At 40.1% G+C, this 13,968-nt stretch overlaps 1 protein-coding gene across 2 annotated transcripts in view; it reads right to left on the bottom strand.

Annotated features, from left to right (window-relative positions):
• The window catches only part of LOC125461993 (hyaluronan-binding protein 2-like), a 40,147-nt gene extending 38,103 nt beyond the window's left edge, over window positions 1-2,044 (bottom strand). The window contains exon 1 of one of the 2 annotated variants that reach the window (XR_009446953.1): window positions 1,929-2,044. The gene's annotated coding sequence lies outside the window, so the exon portion shown is untranslated. The remainder of the gene's footprint in view (window positions 1-1,928) is intronic. The other variant, XR_007249581.2, reaches the window with a different exon arrangement.
• Between the last annotated feature and the right edge of the window lie 11,924 nt (window positions 2,045-13,968).

Genomic DNA, 13,968 nt, shown 5'->3' on the forward strand with positions numbered 1-13,968 from the left:
TTGGTGCCTGCTGATCACAACAGAAAATTGTGTGAAGGGGAAAGGCAACTAAAAGAGCCTGTCACAAGTGAGGAACAAAAGCACTAAAACATTTGGAAAGGCTCAACAGTCACCGTACCCAAACAGCCACTTTTGTAAAAGCTGAAGTGATGAATAAAGATGAAAAGGAAGGAAATTCACAATACAAGTTTACTTGTAAGTGATGGATCCAGATATATGTATGAAAGAAATCACTACAGAAGGTGATGACCACAAGAGTAATCCACTGTGCCATTGCATGGCATCATTCCCTTAGCTCAGGACTGCAGCAAGTCTGGAATGCCTACAGTCTGCTTATAAACAATAGCTGACCATTCAATTACTAAATGTGCTGGCATCATACTGCATGGTCCTTGCTGTAGATAGCACATCTCAGAAATTACATTTGCGCTGACCTGGAAGCTGAAAGATAATTCCCCATAGCCATTGCTAGGTAGCTTAACTGGGTCCAGTAGGTGTGGTGGCATTTTAGCAAGTATTGCCCATCAAAATATGTAGCTGCTGAGCATCTTGGCGTTCTGATTCTTTGTGAAATTAAGGAATCAGATCACTCCATATAGATTATGAGGGTTTAAAATAATTTTGTGATGTTGATGGATGTGTTCCCAACTTTCTAAAGAACAGAAGTTTTCCAGAGTGAGGTCTGGCTACCTCTGCCTGTAGGTGTATATGTAAAGTTACACCTGGAAGTGCACGTATGAAATTATGATCTCGTGGGCAGAGAGCATTTCTCTTCTAAAATGACAATACTTACAACACATATTCTCAAATCTACGTAACTAAAATCGGTGCTTAAGTGAAAAAGCACAGGTGGGATGCAATTTGTACTTAAAGCACCTGAAGTATTTAGGCTAACAAGTCTCAGCTTTAGCAAAGGAGCAGAAGTGGATCATTGTTCACCAGGTTTTTTGGAGGAAAATATATGCAAAATGATCAGTATGTAGCACTTTGTCACATATCCGGAATACATACAACTCACTTAGACAACATGAAATAAGTATTAAACAACTATTTGAACCCCTGATAATTACTATAATATAAAGTTCCCATAGTCCCATTAGAGAAACAACTGGGGATGGTTTAATCTGTGTGTTACTCTGCCTCTGACAAGATTGAGCCTGCATGGTAACTTCAGCCAGTGTAGGAATTGAACCCACGTTGCTGGCATTACTCCACATAGTGGACCAGCTAACCAAGTGAGCTAAAGAGTGATAATGGGAACTGCAGATGCTGGAGAATCCAAGGTAATAAAATGTGAGGCTGGATGAACACAGCAGGCCCAGGAGCATCTCAGGAGCACAAAAGCTGATGTTTCGGGCCTAGACCCTTCATCAGAGAGGGTCTAGGCCCGAAATGTCAGCTTTTGTGCTCCTGAGATGCTGCTGGGCCTGCTGTGTTTATCCAGCCTCACATTTTATTATCTGAGCTAAAGAGTCCCTAGATTTGCTAAGGTGGTGCCTAACAACTGTCTGAGGACTCCTCCCTAAAGCTGTTAGATATTTTGTGCATTGAGCACATGGAAGTGATCTTTGGGCAAGTCTGTGTCCCCAAATTTTCAATTGTATTTCTGGGGTGTTGCTGGCTAAAATCAGTGCCTGAGGAAACAGACTGCACAGCTTCAACTATGCTCCAGATTTTCCAGTTTTCAAACAAATCCAATATAAAAAGATACTACATCCCAAGCGATCCCAAACAGAACAATCAATTTAAATGACCACACTGCTCTAATTGGCCGAAGCTGAATTGAGCTAACTACCTGTGTTGTAGCCTACTTATAATCCAATTCATAATGTAGATCTTCACATGCTTGAACTTCTTAACCGGAAAATATCTCGAAAAGGGACGGACAGTCCAATTAATTCAATAGATTATTTGGAAAATATACTTACAGTCAATGAAACTACAGAAAACCAGATTAAAAGTATGCCAATAGAAGCCTTAGCTGCAAGTATGGCCATTGTATGAAAATGCTAACCGTACATGCACATTCAGTACATCATCAATTCTACAGTTAATAAATGGTTCGTCCTTTTACAAAGAACAAAGTCTAAGTGGACGTATGTCTTCTATTAACTACTATTCAAATAAAAATGATCTGAATGTATACAGCTATTAGGAAAATTTGTGCTGGTGGAAGCTTTTCTTTTTAGAAAACAGTAGACTCAGAGGTGAACTGATAAAATTCTTTAAAATTATGAATGGTTTGGACAGGTCAGAAGTGGAGATAATATTTTCAGTTGTAAAAGAATCTAAAAGGAAGGAGCATAAATACAAATTACTAAGAAATATAGGATATGGAGAAATTCCTTTACTCAGAGAGTGGTTGGAAAGTGGAACTCATCACAGGAATTGACAAATAGCTAAGATGCTTTCAAAAGCAAATGAGACATGTACATGATTGAAAATAATTGAGGCTGAAAGGTTGGGATGAGGCAATACGAATGGGAGATGTGCTGTGGGGAGTATAGTATCACCAAAGACTATTTGGACTAAGTGGCTTACTGTGTGAAAACATTTATTTGCTGTGTATCCTGTGAAATATTCCAAGATATTTTTGGATGAACAGGCTCCTTTAATGATTCGATCACACAACGCCCAATCAATATGCCACTTAGCTTTAAAATCATAAAATACTGGAAATGATCAGCAGGCCACTTCACATTGATGTCTGTCATCAAAACACAAACAAGTGAGAAAGCAAAGAGTTTGCTAGCCATTTCAGAGACACCAGAATATGGAATGCAGAGGGGAGTAAAGAACAAAAAGCGATTTATGCCATGGAGTGAAGAGTGACTAACTGACAGACAGGGTGATGATATAGGGCAAAGGGATTGGAAATGGGACAAGCAAAGAAAATGACATGTCATGGCACATGAAGGAAGTTACAAATTGTTTAAAAACTATCCCTTTCTTTGGCTAAGAAAATTGATATTGCTTGACTGTTACAGATCACATGACTTAAATGCTGGTCAAAATTCTGAAAGCTTTTAACAGTGGATTGCAGAGGGACATAGTTAGACAGTTCTCTATTGTGGAATTTCACATCCATTATTATGTGGACATATTGTCAAATGTCAAAACAAGTAGAGCTTAAACCCCTGATCTCAGTCCGATTCATAACAAGACAGACCTGTGCAATTCATTGTGCCTACACAGTTGCTGAAAGTAGCTATCCATTTGCTAGGGTGTGTTCAATAGCTCTGACCAGGACAAAAGGAAACTTCTTTGGGAATATGAATAGCTCATTAGTGGGCCCCATTTTCCATTCATAGCCAGCTTCATATGCTTAAAACTCCTTCAGAATTCTGGAAACTTTTAATCCCACTTTCTGAACTATTGAAGCAGTCTGTTGTCACAAGTCAAGAAAGCTACAGATTCCACGCTAACAGCTGAGCTTGCCTCAAAGATAAAGCCTCAGTTACTTGCTTCCAAAAGATCTTGAATTCACCTGAAAGGCAAATTGATCCTCTGCCTACCAATATCACTATGAAGTGCTGTCTCATCTCGCTGCCTTTGAAGGAACTCTTGACTTCAACCATTTAAACTCCAATTTCAAGTGAACTGATAACTCTACTGTTTGGTTTTAATATTCATAGATGTTAAAACTTCTTTCTTTTACTGTATCTTTCTTTTCTGTGAGTGTTTGTGTGTGTATGTCTATGCGTTGTGTGTGAGAAGCCCTATAAAATTGCTCTGAGATAGAATGTGTGAATAAGTAACACTTGTGGTTTTAACCTAATTGATTATACTGCACATCATTCTCATATTCACTTTATGCCAATAGGGGCTTGGGAAACATGCCTCGGCACTTTTTCAAAATTAAACCATTCTGTTTACAGATAGAACACAAGGAGAGGAAAGAAGATCAGTCTGATACTGAACCTTGTCAGTGACAAAAAGAACTGAACAGAAGGATCTTTACCAGTGGGTGTTCTCAAACTAATTGGGTGCAAAGGTTATGAAGTTTTTGAATTCAATGTTGAGGCAGAAGGGTTATTGAATGATTAAATGTAGTTCTTTGGGTTTCTTTTGAGGTTCATTGATTGAGTGTAGAAGTCCTGCGGACAGAGAGATCAGAAAGGGATTGAGACTAAGAATTAAACTTGCCAGTGACAGCAAGTGCACTATATGCTAGCAATAAGATTTAAGGCTGAATTTTACCATAAATTGGCAAGGTATTAATTTCAGGGAGTTTCATGGAAGGTTCCTATCCTTGAGCAATACTGAGTTTTCTCACACAATGTTAAGCTGTTTACAGGTAGTTCTCCTGTAATGGATTAGTTGCATTCTTGTGTAGCCTTGCACTATAGAAAATCACTGTGGAAAGTTACATTATTGGGAAATCGCCTTACCTGTACAGCTGAAAGTTCACATTATCCAAATGGCATCCACTATTCATCAATCGCGTTGTAGCCAATTTGCGTTAATGAAACACGCATTGTAGCAGAACTACCTGTATGCCAATATTTGTGCACTATGCCTCTCGTATGTATGCACCAGATCTGCTGAGTTCCTCCAGCAATTTCTGTTTCCGTTTCAGATCTTCAGCATTTGCAGTTCTTTGTTTTGTTATTGTATTACATGTAAGAGCATGTCGGTGAATACATACAATTCAAATTGAGAAGAAATCAGATCCGTCGCCCTTGTGCGGCCTATGTGATCTTGGATTGTCTTTATGAATTGTGGCCAATGGCTGACACTTTTAAGGTCACCTGTGATTACTTCGGCTTCACAGAGCTGACTGCGATCAATTTGTAATGGTCACTGACACAGTCAAGGCTGCTGGTGGCTATGATTTATATCCCACACAGTTGCACACTGCATTCATTTCTCATTGCAGGGTATTATGACGACAGATGTCTTTAAACTGTAGGTTAGAAATGTCTGACTAATGCAATTGCTCCTTGAAGAACCTCAATGTACAAATCATGTGTGATCATTGGGGCTACAAGTAATGCCTGCATGCACTCCCAATCCATATGTAGTTACTACGACTTTCCTTTGCCATTGTGTACTTACGGTAGGACTGACCATGGCCCACTCCCTGGACTGCATTGATGAGGACCCCATAATCCTGACTGCACCAAACAGCTGATTGATCAACTCCAAGCCCCTGGACTGGCATCGGTCGCTGCCTTGACTGGCTGTGGTGGGACCCAGAGAGATGAGAATTTGCCTTGATTTGACTGAGGACTTCGCCTTTAGATGTTGAGACATGGCTATGTGGCTGAAGCACTGCAGTGTTTTTGTCGAGTAAGCTGCTGGCATGTGGTATAGATGTGACATTGATGCAGTAAGGAGCCTCACAGTGACACGTCCACACTCTCTCTAATCACTGCTCACAACCATGATCAGCCTCTGGCTTTGTGTCTGCTCTAAATGCAAAACAACACAGAAGTACTGTGAGCCCTTTACATTCTAAATAATGCTGTCAAGTGTAAAAGTTCAAAGAGAGGCAGGGATCCTGGAGCATCCAAATAGGCACAAAATGAGTGAGTGCTGAGAAAACGTATGAAAAACTCTGAGGCAGACCCTGTTTTGAGGCAATGAGAAGGCTGTCAGTCCCTGTGTGCAACATTGCAAGGCCAGGCATCAGTGAACTCCAAACTGCAGCACTGAGGTGGAGAACTGTATTCTCGGTAGGTTGGAGGGGTGCGATAACGATGTAGTGAGGTTGGTAGTGTCTGATGTCAGTGTCTGTGGAACAGAGATGTGTGAGTTCACTGACCGAGAAGTATACCTTAAGATGTTGGAGTCCAAGATGGAGGCCTGAATGAGCAAGTGGTGAGCTGCAGTCACCTCGTACCTGCTCTGCCTTTCAGGTTAGGAACTGGTACTGTCCAATTTCTCTCCAGCATGTGACAGAATAGCAAACTCTTTATAAAGGAGGTGAGGCAATGTTCTAATGGATATTAATGCTTACAGTTTGGCGCCTTGCCCCTCAATAACAAGATTCTCAGCTTGCTGTGGAAATCTTGAGTGGAAAAATCAGATTTTTATTTCTCAATGTCCACCCAAAAGAAGAGAGAGACTTTCATCACATTAGCTTCTGTTGAATTTGAATATGATAATATCTAGTTTATTGCATTGCCCAGATCTGCACCAATTAGGAATTGCCTAGTGACAATCATATTAATAGTAGTTCAATAAACGTCAAAAGTAAAAGAAAAGACAGCCTTCAATTTTGGAGCTGTTCAGAAGATTCTCCTTTTTCATTCCCAGGTTGGATTTAACATTCTATCTGCAGTACTTGACTAAACACTATTATTTAACACTGTCACTGTTGCACTCCTGCAAAGTGGTACCAAATGCACATTGACCTGCACGTGTAGTGTGGGCGAGCAGAGAGACCTCGGTGACCATGTACATAGATCCCTGAAAGTTGCCACCCAGGTTGATAGGGTTGTTAAGAAGGCGTACGGTGTGTTAGATTTTATTGGTAGAGGGATTGAGTTTTGGACCCATGAGGTCATGTTGCAGCTGTACAAAACTCTGGTGTGGCCGCACTTGGAGTATTGTGTATAGTTCTGGTCGTCGCATTATAGGAAGGATGCGGAAGCATTGGAAAGGGTGCAGAGGAGATTTACCAGGATGTTGCCTGGTGTGGAGAGAAGGTCTTATGAGGAAAGGCTGAGGGACTTGAGGCTGTTTTCATTGGAGAGAAGAAGGTTAAGAGGTGATCTAATAGACACATACAAGATGATCAGAGGGTTAGATACGGTGGACAGTGAGAGCCCTTTTCCTCGGATGGTGTTGGCTAGCACGAGGGGACATAGCTTTAAATTGAGGGGTGATAGATATAGGACAGATGTCAGAGGTAGGTTCTTTCGTCAGAGAGTAGTAAGGGCATGGAATGCCCTGCCTGCAACAGTAGTAGACTCGCCAAGTTTAAGGGCAGTTAAATGGACATTAGATAAACATATGGATAATAATTGAATAATGTAGGTTAGATGGGCTTCAGTCTGGTTTCACAGGTTGGCATAACATCGAGGGCACTGTAATGTTCTATGTTCTATGTGGCATTAATAACCTGAATCTGGCATTGAGATCAAAACTGGTCAGGAGCTGTCTGTAGTTCAGCATGCAGGAGTTGACATCAGGGATGACTAGCCTCCCCAAATTATTTTCATGGTTACAATGGGCTTGAATGTGTGATGAGTGAGAAATGCAGATTGACTGATGTGTGTTGGAGAAATTCTTAGGAGTTTTTAGAGACCATAAGTATTCATTTGCATCAGAATATGTGAACAAGTATTGCAGAAAATTTAAAACACCAAATCAGAAACGGGGAAGGCGAGTTCCAAAAATATGAACAAAAAAGTCATCCTTGTACAATCCCCACAGCCCATGGTGAGTCCACAGGAGCGTCTGAGGCAGGGTCACCAGACCTGAAATGTTAACTCATTTTTTTTCTTCACTGATGCTGCCAGACCTGCTGAGCTTTTCCAGCAACTTCTGTTTTTGTTCCTGAGTCCACAGGCATAGCATTGTAGCTGATGAACTAAAAAAGGAAAAATGAGGCCTACAAGATGGATGTAAGGTCATTTATACTCGATACTTTGTAGAGTTGCCGACAGCTGTGTTATGCTATAGAATACGTGGCTGTTTAATGTATTATTGCTACATTTTTCTTAAAGTGCTTGAAGGTATTTTAACACAACACATTTGCATTACAGGTCTATCCTGATTAATTGATGTTACAGATCAGTCCCACAGCTAGACTGGAAGAATCCAGACACACAGAAATGGAAGCTGATTATGATTTTGACTGTCACCTGCAATAAAATCACTGTGACTGAGTTATTTGCAAGACAGACTGCAACAGATAGGTCAACCCCATTATTTCCTCCATGGTGAATCTTAGCCTGTAGAGGTCTTTTCAGCTGACAAGTAGCTGCGTCCTCAGTCTGCAAATGTGTCTCACTGGATAACCAGTGTGGAAGTCAGGGTTGGTCCGGAACTTGGACGTCAGCGACATTAGGGATTGAGAGATCAGTCATTGCAAACTTGGCCTCTTCTGAATCTCAAGAGTGAGGAATTTACAAGAAGATTCCCTTAAATTCTACTTGCAAAAACAAACTGAATAACTACTTGAAAAGGGAGAAAGTGCAGAGCACTGGAAAAAAAGCAGGAATTTGCACCTAATGAACGGCTGTTCAAAAAAGTTAATATGAACGTGATAAGTCAACGGACCTCCTTCTTTGCTGGATGCATCCATTATGCTATTTAAATGCATTTCTCAGGGAGTTTATGTAATCAGTGCCCTGGTTAAAATTAACAAGTTTCCACACCAAAGCATATCAATGAGACGTCAGCTAGTACATTTATAATACTCAGAAAGTGAATTAATTGTGGGATTACGATTGAGTAGCAACATTGAGAGAAAATAATAAAATATAAACAAAGCATATTAAACAACAAATTAAGATTGAAGAGTCTTAAATTTATTGGACTATTTGCAAATAATTTTTAATTTGAGAAATAATGTACTTTTAATGTTACACAAAAATAATTTTAATTACCTTTTTAAATTATTCACAAAGCCACGTTCCAATAATTAGTTGCAATACTTGTTGAGTGAACACATCTGCAATTTTAGTACATCGCAGTTATCAGGCGACATTGCTGTTAGCTACTTACCAATAATTAAAATTCTTTTCTGAAAGCAAATGATATGTAATTAATTAGGTAATGCTCGCCTGTTCGTTATATTTCAAACCTTTGTAGACTCCTCCACATTTAATCATTACAATTTTGTGCAAATGAAGCAATTCCTAGCTCCAGGCAAAAAACTGCGTACGATCCAAATCTCAGCAGGGAGAAGGAAGGAAGATACATCAGCACAAGCCCATTTCATAACAAAATAAATCCATAATGATCATTTGCACCTTCTTCTCATTTGGTCAGTTTTTCTTGAAATAAACCAGCAATCTTGGTTACTCAAGCAGCAAAAGCACTCGGCCTCTAGCCAGAAATTGTGTCTTTGCATCTGCAACTGATCAGTCATTCCAAATTGTATCCTTTGCTTGAGTGAATTTAATTTGCTGGCTTGGCTGCTAAACTGAGGACTGAGTAAAAATCAAACATCAAGGAAGAGGAAAAGGCAAGGCCCAGCCTGGCCACCTTAGCCACTAACCAATCATAGCCTGGCACTAAGGAACGACTTGGCTGCTCTCTCCGGGCAATTTAAAAACAATGGTGATCACTCATAATAATAGTTCGGAGTGGAGATAAATTATATCATAACTTCCAGCATTTTAATGTGACCCTACACGGGATTTTGTTCAACCTCGTCCTTTTTCTTTAGATTAACGAGCTCCATTTTACAAAAGTACATTTTTATCTCTAATATTTTCCAAAAAAGCAGAGTTAAGTTTCTACCTATGATAGAATGCTCTGTAATATGTCTTTAGGGACCTGTTTTGCAGCCAAAACAGCATTTGGTAGAAAATGTCTGTGACTAGACAGACAGATCTATCTCTCTTATTAGCCAGGCTCACTAGTCAACAGTCAGATAAGGAAACAATCTGTGTCTATGTGCACAATGTCCGGTCAATCTACAGGCTTGAACTTAAGATTCAAGTTAAAATTATGTGACCCAAATATCTGATCTTGGCAATTTCCAACCAGAAAGTGTATAACTTTCTCCCCTTTTCCCAACATTTGCTACTTTCAGAGTACTTCAACTGTAACAGTAAGTGCTGTGGTTCTCCCACTTATTGGACATCTTATTGTAACAAAGAGAAAAGGGGGTGCTCAGCATAGCTACTCACAGTGCTGCACTATGAGAGTGGTGGAGATGTTCAACCAGTGCCCATCTATCCTCTCAGGTAGATGTAATAAGACCATAAGACATAGGAGTGGAAGTAAGGCCATTCGAGATGCCAGGATTACTTCATTCCTTTCAAGCCAATATTTACTGTTCAATCAACATCGTTAAAAGGGATGTTCTTGTCATTGTCTCATGGCTATTTGGAGGAGCTTCCCAAGTGCATTTGACTGTTGTGTTTCCTAAATTACTCAGTGACTACATTGCAAAAATATTCCATCAGTAGTGAACTGATTTGAAGTACCTTCGACATGAGAAAAGCTCTGCATGAACCAGTTATTTTTTCTGTCTTTATTCTCACCCCTTTGCTCCAAGCCGGTTGCAATGTTCAGAATCTTCCCCACATAAAAGTCACTGGAAATTTGGACCATTTCTGTGTCCAAGATCTGCCCCCTTGTATGATCCAACAATGACCATCCATACTCGCCTTCCAATTAGTGATGGTAAGAAGTATATAGATGCGACATGGGAAATGAGAGGGCCTAATGGAAGGGTCAACTTCCATTTAATCTTCAAAACTTTAAAAAGACTTCAAAAGACTTTAATGGTGAAGTCTTTGAAGGCCCAGAAAGTCTCCCCACATCCTTCAGGGATTCCTTTCACAACATGAACAGATTATGAACATGTGTAAATATCCCTTTAAATGAATTTAAAAAGCCATGTGAATGCTGTACTTAGTGTGATGAGAGGAATGGGCTCTTTTCTATTTACTTTCTATTTATTTCCCAATTTTTATTTTGTTTACTCTCTAAGTGTAACCTGTGTTGCCTTCTGTCATTATTCGAATTGCAGATACACAATGGAAATGAAAATGGTTGCCACTGCAGTTGGACTGAGTGAAGAAAGTGATTTTATTTTCTGAGGGAAGGCTCTCCACCTCTGTACAATGTGAGAGGGCAATAGCATTACATGGAATCCCACACTGTACAGGTGAAGCACATCTGTGATCCCAAAACACTGTGTGTGGGCCTCGTGCATTGACCTACTGTGTCGGCTAAATTTCCAGGTCCCAAGTATTCTTAACCACCCTAATCAACATTTCAAATGAATCCTACCAATGGCTGAGAGGTACAAGTAGTGTCTTGCAGACTGACGTGATTCACAGTAGTTACCAAGGTAACAATCACCGTCCAAGGTTCTACAGCCAGCACAAGGTGCAGGAGCTGTTCACTTCACAACTTGGAACATAAACCATCTACACCATGATTCTATAGTCAATGCTGCCTTACTTGGGTACTGTGGGAATTTGAGGAGGGGGGTAAAGGTCATTATTATTGCTGGCACATCCACAGTGTCCTACTGTAGTTACACCAGAAGACTTGAGCAACAGATTGTGCGTCATGGTGATTATGTGCAATATCAACGTACAGGCATCCCACTGGGCTCCTTGTCAGGGCTTCCATGTGTGGAAGGTGCTGGTCTCGTTTTATGTGTGAGTGAGCTATGGCTGCTGAATGACTAAATCATTGAGGGTCTGCTTTATTGCCATATTTCCACATAGGCTCATTGAAACTATTCCCAATGGATGCAGGCACAGAAGCTGTGATTGTCCACTGCAGAAAGAGTAGTAATACAAATAAATGACAAACAGATTCATCCATAAGGACAAGACTGAGGAGCTTGTAGCCATAAGTGCCTTTATAGTGCAGTGAGATGCAGTACATCAACAGTCACTGGTCTGCCATGGGATCCAGTACAGATAAAAGAGAGGCAGTGGCACCAAACTCTGTCACAGGTAGCAGTCAGAACATGGATCATGACAGTTAGTGCACCTACAATGCAACATCATCTTTCACAGGAGCCAACAAGGAACACTGGATGAAACTTCAACATTAGGCTTCTGTGCAAGTCATACCCGAAATTTTGTACCAGCACCAACCAGAGAGAGGTTGCAGTTTGATCTTCGAAACCTTGCACTGGACAACTGTAAGACACACCAAAGCTGTGGGATGGATGGAGGTTATCAGTGCAAGTTGCAGCATTGTGATGATGAGAATATTTCCAGACAGAATAGCACCTTCAGCATTCTCCATTGCGGCATCGCCAAAGTAACACAGGAAGGGCTTCGTTGTGAGCATTGTTCAATGGAGCTGAGTTGTGTGAATTCACCTTTTACTGATTGTAAATGTTTTGATGCTGTTGAGACCAGCCTCCTCTGTAACATCCCAAATACAAGCGCAGCTTAACAATTTGATCCTCCTACTTCATTCATGCTGTTTAGCAATTGTTAAGTTTACAAACACATTGAAGACTTCAAAACATTTGACGATCCCTCAATAAATCATGACAAGTTTCATGTTATTTTGGGTGCTTTGGAAAAGATAGCCTTTGCTCAGATCGAGTCAGAACATTGTGTGGCAGTAAGGATGGCTAGACTCTCTACTTTCATAATTGGAGATGCAGCTAAGATGACATTCATTCACCAACTTTTTGATGAAAAGTGAATAAATATTTGCAAACATATTGTGCCACGTATGATGATTTTCATCATTTTCTTTTCCTTCCCACTACATATATCTAGGTGCATCCCAGTGCCCACTGCTGGGGGGTTGGAGTGGGGTGTACGTGGGGAGGGGTGGGGGAAAGCTTTACCCATAGTGGAGCCAGTTTGCCTCGGAGTTTTGGTTGGTTGACCCTGAAAATGCCTATGGCTAGGGGGCCCAGATATCCCGAGTGCAGGTTCACTCTCAATGGCTTGTACTCCCACAGGGTTGGAGGTGCAGATAGGTTAGAAATCTGTAACCTATAAACTGTTCTTCAGTGAACTTGCATTGTTTGAAAACCTTGTAACAATCCCTGCTCTTGTTTTTGGATAGTATTGAATGTAGTTAATATTTTGGAACATTCAAGTGTAGCAAAGCCTTGGAATGCTCTGTTCCTGGAATGCCGACTAACAAAGTGCAAATTGCATACAGCAATTAATGCTTTGGTGTTAGAAGGAAGACAGCTTCACAAGACTGAAGTTTTCATTCCAATGGCTTGGATAATATGCTAAGTTCTTATCACAAAATTCTAACAACTAGCATATTATGGAGTTTAAAGATAAACCCTTTGTTTACACACTTGCATATATCATTTTAACAAAGCTACAAAGGCTTAACTTAATGAAGTAAATATCAAACATTTGCCTTTTCTATTTCATGTTTGAGTTTTCTCGTGTATTTTTTCCCTTTTCTAATTGAGGCTGCCTGAACTGCAATTGAATTCTAGATGACTCATGCAGCCGTCTACCTGAGTTAAACTCTTCTTCCAGTTCCAGATGCTGTACTATTACCTCAAATAGCTCTGCTTTCTTAGCCTACGCTTTAAAAATTCTAGCTCCTACTTTTTGGCGAATGCTTTTCACTCTATTTTGTAGGGGTTTTTTTGTAATCACTCACGAATAAATCCTCCCTCTTCAGAAAAGTCAGAACAACTTATGAAGCCATTTTGGTTTACAAAATGTCTAGTAAACTCAACTGTAAAAATCTTTTTAGCCTTAGCATCAGCCAGCGCCACCACTGATGTTCGCCTGGGAATTCCAAATTCCACAAGGGCCCCCAAATTTAAGCTAAGGCCATAAGTAAAGCTTAAAAACTAAACACAAAACTATAGATAATTAATATTTCAGAACTCCAATACCTAAGTTTATTTACCTGTTACAATTAAGGGGTTCTGGTTATTTGACATTAACAAAAATAAGATTTTTTTCTCGCCCATACTTAATTAGGAGTAAGGGACAAATAAAAGCAGGGTTTCATATTTGATTTTGTTACAATATGTCTGGGGAGTTCAGGCCAGTGATATGCACATCCTGTATGGTGTGGGAAATTCTAGGTGCTTCTGGTGTTCTGAATGCTCATGTGTGCACTAGGTGTCTCCAACTGAAGCAACTCAAGCTCTGGGTTTTGAAACTAATAAGCTCATTGTCTCCTCTATGTCTGTGTAGTTCTGATCTAAGTTTACACTTAATATCGTTTGTTGTTTAACACTCAAAGCCTCAGCCAAGGTTCCCCCAGCACTAATAACTCAGCCTTCTATATAATATTTGCATAGTTTTTTTTCCTTCTTTTCATCTTTTGTATAAAAATCTTCTGTTTCGTTATTTAATATATTCTGTA

Source organism: Stegostoma tigrinum, chromosome 20 (genome assembly GCF_030684315.1).
Source record: "Stegostoma tigrinum isolate sSteTig4 chromosome 20, sSteTig4.hap1, whole genome shotgun sequence".
NCBI lineage: Eukaryota > Metazoa > Chordata > Chondrichthyes > Orectolobiformes > Stegostomatidae > Stegostoma > Stegostoma tigrinum.